This window comes from Myotis davidii, unplaced genomic scaffold (assembly GCF_000327345.1).
Source record: "Myotis davidii unplaced genomic scaffold, ASM32734v1 scaffold11, whole genome shotgun sequence".
Lineage (NCBI taxonomy): Eukaryota > Metazoa > Chordata > Mammalia > Chiroptera > Vespertilionidae > Myotis > Myotis davidii.
In genome coordinates, this window is record NW_006285791.1 from 4963302 (window position 1) to 4971708 (window position 8407).

Consider the following 8407-nt stretch of genomic DNA (forward strand, 5'->3'; position numbering starts at 1 on the left):
AGCAGGCCTAAGCCAGCAGGTCGTTATCTCCCAAGGGGTCCCAGACTGCATGAGGGCACAGGCTGGGCTGAGGGACCCTCCCCTCCCCCCCGCAGTGCACAAATTTTTGTGCACCGGGCCTCTAGTCTATACTAATAAAAAAGTAATATGCTAATTAGACTGGATAGACCAGACGTCTTCCAGATGTCCTTCTGGACAAAGCTGCAGTGGCTGCGAGGGCCGAGGGCCAGCGGTGCAGAAGAAGTGGTGGTGCGGGATAGGCGTCAGTGTGGGAGAGGCGGCGGTATGGGCCAGTCCAGTGCTGCAGCCCCTTTTGCAGAGGTGGTGCAGGAGAGGGGACTGTGCGGTCCCGGTCCCAGTGCTGCCCCTTCCACAGAGGCAGCCATAGAGGCAGTGGCACGAGCCCGATCCCGGCACCATGCCTCTGCAGAGGCTGGATGGGGTGCAACCTGCTGTGCCTCAACCCCCCACAGCCCTTCCCCCAGCCGGCCTGGCCCCAGATTGCCCCCACACACCAGTGGGCAAGAGGGCAGGCCAGCACTATGAAGCAATGGTCGAGGGCCAGCAGGGCTGAGGCTGGCAGCCACAGTGGCCAGCAGTGGCAGCAGAAGCAGGGTAATGGGGGCGGCTCCTTCACCTGATCAGCTTCGTTGCCTCCTGCAGAAGAAAGCCAGACTGCTTTCTTCTGAAGGAGGCAATGAAGGGAGCGGGCCTAAGTCATCAGTAGGACTTCCCCTGAGGACTCCCAGACTGAGAGGGGGCAGGCCGGGCTGAGGGACCCCCTCCAGTGCAGGAATTTTCGTGTACCGGACCTTTACTCTATATATATAAAAACCTAAGTGACTGTTACGACTGGATAACTGGATGACCAGCCAGTAGCTATGACTTGCACTAAGCACCAGGGGGCAGATGCTCAATGCAGGAGCTGCCCCCTGGTGGTTAGTGCACTCCCACAGCCAACCTCCCAAGGCTGGTCAACCTCCCGCAGTCCCTCCCTTCAGCCAGCCAGCCCCAATCGCCAGCCAGGCAAAGGGACCCCACCCAAGCATGAATTCGTGAATCGGGCCTCTAGTATCTATATAAAGTAAGACAGTATAGCACAGTTGTATGTGTGAGAAGAAAGTAAGTTAAGTTTGAACCTGTATGAAATTATTAGACCAGAAACAGGGTTTTATTAACATGGAAGGAATTTTTAGGCTTCTCAAAATTTTCCTTCCCAATCTATAGTATATTCTGCCAAGATATCTAAAAAAGGAAAATGAACTGGAAGATCTTTTGATATAAATGTTACTAAGGAGCATAAAGTATGTGAATTGTGTGTAAAATCTATAAGTATCTGGGACACCGCTTACATGATAATTGCTGTTAAGAGCAATAAAAATTACCTCTGGGCCCTAGACAGTTTGTTCAATGGATAGAGCATCAGCCTGAGGACTGAAGAGTTCTGGGTTTGATTCTAGTTAAGGGCATGTACCTGGGTTGCAGGTTCCCGGCCCTGGTCAGGGGCATGGGGGAGGCAACCAGTTGATAGGTCTCTCTCACATTGGTATTTCTCTCTGTCTCACCCTGTCCCTCAGGTGAGGATTAAAAGCAAAACAAAATAAAAAATTGCCTCTGGAAAAGCTTAAATGTGAAACCCTATCTAAACGTATCCTGTAGTTTAGATAATATTAACAAGAGGTCATTATGCATGAGATAGAGTTTTCAGAGCTTTATCCACTTGGACACATTTAGAACTCACAACAACGATATAAAGTAGTATGATAATTGTTATCCTATTTTTAATGCAAAGAAACAGATTATAGAGATCAAATGCCTAAGGTCACAAAGCCAAGACTCACATTTTAGCAATGTAGTTCCAGAGCCCATTCTCTTATATTCCTTTCCATATATATGGCAAATCATCCTGATGTTTAGCTTTATTTGAGGGATGAATCAATTATAGGAGAGCAGAAAATGGCAGGCCAGTCCCACTCGAACTATAGCGTAAAGGATGCTAAGATAGCAGTTTATCTCCTATAGGATCTTGTGAGGAAAAAAATTCAATTAAAATTATTAGGTCCCAAATAAGTTTATGGCCAAATAGTAACCAACCCATTAATGATTCTAACAGATATTTGATTATTGAATCGCACGTTAAAAACCTAAATACAAATTCCTTCTCTGAAATTTTTAATATTCAGTTTCAGTCTCTCTTTTTTATACATTTCCAGAATGACTATTTATTACTAAGATAGCTTGATATTCCTCATTTAGAAAATATCACATTACCCATCATCATTAATCAAATTTTACATGATATTAAATATCTAAGAAAGCTCTTTGAATCTTCAGAGAAGTGCCAAAACCAATGAAAACTTTTGAAATGACAAATTAAATTATACTTATATTTGAAATATTGACTTACCAGGGTATTTACTCAAACTGTAATAATAAATGTAGAATTGCTTAAGAAGGAAAACTTTTTAAACAGAATGACATGGTAGAGTGTATTTGTTTATCAAATTAGTGAATTAGTTTTTGATGGTTTTAAATATTATTAAAGTAAACACATATATTCATTAAATAATTGAATTACCTGCATTGCAAATTGACATACCCCACTTTAATGCGTGAAGAGGACAATGAGAATAATGATAAATTCATAAAAATTATGTAGGACTGGCTTAGCCAAAGTATAGGTTCACCAATTTGATCAGGGTTTCTGTCTTTTCATTTTAATTGGTTGGAAAGGTCTACAGAACTGGGGTAGGGATCTATTTCTGGATGCTCATTATAAGTAAATGTAGTCAAGCACCATCACATCCTAAAACTCTCGAAGGAATATGACACCTCTGGGAGGACCATAGACACGGCGTTAAAGTGTGTAAAGGTAATCATTAAAATAGAAAACACAAAGCCCTGGGGAGTCAGAAAAATATCCACATCAAATAATTTTATTTTAATAAAGAGTAGAATTCACCCGTCCCTAAAGCAACATTTTTCCCCTACTAGCCAAAGAAACTCGTAGTTTAAAAACAGGGCAGAAATTGATTAGTTTAGATAAATAGATGTGCATACATAATTGTTTAAAATTGAATAAGGTAGAAAAATAATGGATAGAGCTGGATAGCTGTAAGGTACAAAGCTTAGACCTTCCTAAAATTGCATGCATACACACAGTTGTTTTTCCGGCTCCTCCAAACAGCCTTGATTATTGATCAGCAAACAAGAGTTTATTTATTTGAATTATGCATAATATCCAAGTTCTGGGGACCAAAAGCAACAATGACTTTTTCCTTCACATGCAACCAGACTATTACAACTCAACATTAACATCTCAAAGTTTAGCTAGCTGCTTCTCAGAATATGAGCTTTTAATTTTAATGTAGCATTTCCTCTGCCTTTCCAAAGTCATAATGGTCCAGACGTGCGATGTTCAGGAAGATGAATCAAATAATTTCACAATAGCTCCAGGAAAAGAAAATCAAAGTCATTGGATTTAATTCTGCTGCGTGCATTAGTATTTAAGCTTAAATGAAGGCATTGATTATCAGTCTTAGTTAATATAGAGTGAGTAATATTCCAGAGTTATCAGTTTAAAGCGAAAATTAAAATATAAATGAATTTTTCCCTTTAACTTCATGGTTATATGGCAAGCCTTTGAGCTAATGTTATATTAATGCCATATGTATAATTGTTATCTAGAGCAATAGGCTATTAAGTCTCTGAATTATGGTCTCGGAATTATAAGAAATGTTTCTATATTCTGTCTATGTATTTCATTTGCATGAGTCATAAAAATACAAAAACTTAACAGAATTCACATGCCCTGGGTTCTTTTACACAGCAAATGATGATGTCAGTGAACACTGAGCATCCTATGCACTGGTGTTAAACTCCTTGGGCTTGCAACAGTGTCCCCTTGCTTGTGATCAGTTATTCAACTTGCTGGACTGTGAGTCTCACTTGATTCTTAGACCTACATGTTGACGCTGAAGCCAGTTCAGGGACACCAGAGCATGTCTGCTCTGTCTGGAGTTGCAAAGAGATCTGAAGATCTCCGCGTTGCAAATACACTGCCTATGTCTGTGGCTTCTGTTGTTCGGTCTGATGTGGAGAGGATTCTTTTTGATGGAGAATTCAGTTTGTTCATACAAGATTGCTTATATTCCAAGTGTGCTCAGGAGAGTTCTAGAACTTTCTAAATGACAGTGTGATGCAGCCTCATATTTGGGCCCCATGGGCACTCTGGAGCCCACACCTCCACTTCAGAAAGAGCAGCTTCTGTGTTTTGCATATTTTCTGCAGAGGATTTATTTCAAAGCGCATTATCTGAGCCTTTTTAAACCTCTGATTTGATAGATTTGCAGCAAACTGTGTTTTTTTAATCTTTATATAAAGAAAACATTTAATTTTCTCATCTGTAGTATTTTCTCTGAAATCTTAGCCAAGTAGAATGCCATAATTTTACAATGATGCTGGCATTTTCTCCGCTTTTTTGTCATTGTCCCTGAGTTACAAACTATTTCAGATGACAGTCCAGCTCAAGCTGCCTAACTCTTCTCTCCAGCCTTTGTCCTACCTACACCATATGCCAAACGCTTGCCAGGCCCCTGCCCCTCTTCTCAGTCACTGGGTACTTGCTCTTTCATTCAGTGAGCCCCATTATGTTCTAGGCACCCAGAACCTTTAGGACTACAAGGTTTAAAAATAGGTTTGTCTCCCCGATGGGGCGATAAGAACGCATATGTAATGCCTTAATCAATAAAGAAAAAGGGGGGGGGGATAAATAAAAAAAAAATAGGCTTAGTGCCTGAGAATATTTCAGTTATTTGTCCATACTAGGATCTTCTCTGCTTCAGCCACTGTGCTCCCTTCCTTGTCTTCTCTATGGTACTTTCCACCCCTATTGTTTCTTTTTTCAAAAAAAATATTTTTATTGATTTCAAAGAGGAAGGGAACGGGAGAAAGAGATAGAAACATCAGTGATGAGAGAGAATCATTGATCAGCTACTTCCAGCATGTCCTCCAGTGGGGATCAAGCCTGCGACCCAGGCATGTGCTCTGACCAAAAATCAAACTGAGACCTCCTGGTTTATAGGGTAATGCATAATCATTGAGCCACATTGGCCAGGCACTTTTCACCCCTATTGTTTCTTAGGTATAAGATTTTTCCCTTGAAGAAAAGGGAAATACCTGCATGCATCTCACACCATAGCATTTTTCCCATTTCAATATTGGCTTCATCTACTATTGATTATCTATATTAAATCAAATATTAATTTAAATTGTGCCCTGCTTGTAATGTATTTACTTTTTGAGGAAAATGTTAACTCTCAGTGTGTAATTTCATTGGCTTTTCCCCCTCCATATTCACAAATACAGAGAACTAAAATAAGACTTCTGGAGAACAGACTATCTCTGCAATCACCTTTCTCAGGACCACTTCACATCTCTATCCCCTTTAGGTTTTCCTCTTGAACAAGAGTTCTCCATTCTCTCTGTATCGTGTCCCTTTGGACTAATGGCCACTTCAAAAGTTTGCCTAACATTTGTATTTGCCTTTTCTCCAGAATGCAATCTACATTGTCATGTTTCTAAGATCAAATACTAGAGTCCAATAGAAAAAGGTACATAGGACACAAAGAAGGGCCTCACAACCAGAGGTTTCAGGCTCAGAAACAGAGTGTTACAGGTGTAGAAATAGTGTGGATTGTGCAAAGAGCAACTTTCATAACCATGGGGGCTAGCTCTGCCTACACCTCAGAATCTAGGGAACTTGATTTATGATCAATAGAATAAAACACATTTTCCTTTATTGTTTTTATTTTTGAACTGTTTCTGTCTCATGTGTGACAAAATAAAACAAAGTAATGATATAAATATTTCATAGGAAATAAAGTCTGAGTCTTACAAATATACCACAGTCCATGCCTGGATATATTAGTCTAATATTTAAACTACATTTTACAGAACTCTCAATGAGCCTACATGATATATACTAGAGTCAAGATTACTATATACAGTCAGCATTTATTGTCTAAATGTAATACATATATGACAAAGGGCAAATCAAAATAATATTTTCAAATAAAACACTTCCCGCTTTGGTTGTAATCTAGACATGTGTGATTTATACGATTCGTACAAGTAATTTATACTTTCCAAAAACATAGAAAAATAGAGGAAGGAATTTTAAGACAAGATTTCAACAAGATTGTTTAAATTCTTGCCAAATTTAGTGTCACATATTCTTGCCAAATTTAGTGACAGTTTTACTTGGCATTTTTTAAAGAGGTTTTTAACTGTATGTTAAAACTTGACGTATCTGTATGATTCCCCTTTCTGATTTTTCTGTCTCCTTTCAGAATAACAATAACGCACCGTCACAGAACCCAGTGCAAACTAACATTAGCTATACACCCATTGTGTAATAGACAGCTTTCCTCTGGAGTTTTTCCTTTATGCACAAATTCTGCACTGAAAACAAATACACAGAAGGAAGATAGGTTATAATGATTATTGTAGGAAAATGTTGTTGGACCACAAATAAATAAATAATTTTTGTTTTATCTGAAACAAAAATGCATAATTTTGAATAAAATTATAAGCACATCTTTCTTCATAGTGATCAAAATAAATGCTCCAAGCATTATTTTTAAAAAGTACTAAGTGAATACTAATCTCTCCATGTGATTTATTTGATTAAATATCGATTTACATACCCCTCTGTACACCAATATGTTTTGAGATTCAGTCACTCCCTGTATGCCATTGTTAAAGCAAGTACACACTATACCTCCAGAAGCCTTTTATTTATTTATTTTTAATCTTTATTGTTGAAAGTATTATGTCCCCTTTTCCCCCATTGACCCCTTCTAGCCTGCCCCAACCCTTTACCCCAGGCCTTCACCACCCTATTGTCTGTGTCCATGGGTCATGCATATATGTATAAGAGTTCTCTGGTTGATATCTTCCCACCCCCACCTTCCCTCTGAGATTCCACAATCTGTTCTATGCTTCTATGTCTCTAGATCTATTTTATTTATCATAGAAGCCTTTTACATTCAATTCAAGTATATTATTTCCCCAGTTTTGCTGAGATATAATTGACATATAATATTGTGTAAGTTTAGAGGGAACAATTTAGTGATAATCATGTCAATGAAGCATGTAAATGGGAAGTTTTCTGAATTACTAAGGAAGTATTGGTTTCTTAAACTTTTTTTTAAAACCAAGGATATGTTAAATTGTTAACATGATGTGCAGAATCAGTTTTTGTTTTTGTTTTTTTTAATCCTGAATGGGTGATGATTTATTTTTATTTTTTTCTCCAGTTACTGTGGAACCAAAAGAGGGAATGTTAGTGTAACAATTCCACAAAATCTGTCATAATGCATTATGGAGCTGTTTTCTGACTAGTTTCATTGTTAAACACATATAGGGTTTAGTAAATTGAGATGGACGAAACACGTCTACTCTTCTCTTCTCTGCACATGAACTTATTTTTGGAAGTTTATCTATGTCAGTCATTCTAAACAAACTTAGTATGATTTTAGTAAACAATTTACCAAATGTGTCTACAAATTTTAAGCATAAACCCAACACAACTTTCTTCTGGAAAATGTCATTAAAAATGCAACTTTTGAGCATAACCACCAAATGACCAGTCAGTCTGTCCTTCTACCTTCAATATTCCTACTGTATGATTCTAACTATACACCATCCTAGAAATGACAAACATATAGAGCCGGTAAAAAAGACTAGTGGTCGACAGGTATTTAGGATGGTAGGAGGGATACATCGGCAGAGCACAGAGGATATGTAAAGCAGTGAAAATACTGTGTGTGGTACCAAAATAATGCATACATGTTATTATTTATTTGTTCAAATCCATAGAAGTTCAACAAGAGTAAACCATTATGTAAGCTATGATCTTCGGGTAATTACAGGTTGTCAATGTAGGTTCTTCTATTGTAACAGATATTCCACTTTGGTAGGGGATGTTGATAATAGGAGAGCCTATGCGTGAGTGGAAGCTGGGGGTGTATGGGAGATCTCTGTACCATCTGTTCCATTTCAGTAAACCTACAACTGTTCTAGAAAATAGTTTATTAAAAAACATACATATGCAATCTCTAGATCTACACTTCTCTAGGTATTTATGGGAGAAAGTTCTTTAGTTTTCCCTTAATTTTACTGTGCAAAATATGAGTATATCCAAAATTTTACCACTTCCTGTCACCACAACCACTATTAATCAACCTAGTTCAAATCTCTTTTATTGCTCTTTTAATTTATGAGAATGGTCTCCTTTTCCAATAATCTCTGCTTTACCATTGTTCCTCAATTTATTTTAAGAAATTAGTCAAGTTTATAAAGTTAATATCCATTTCAGGTCATGTCAACCCCGTGCTAGATTCCT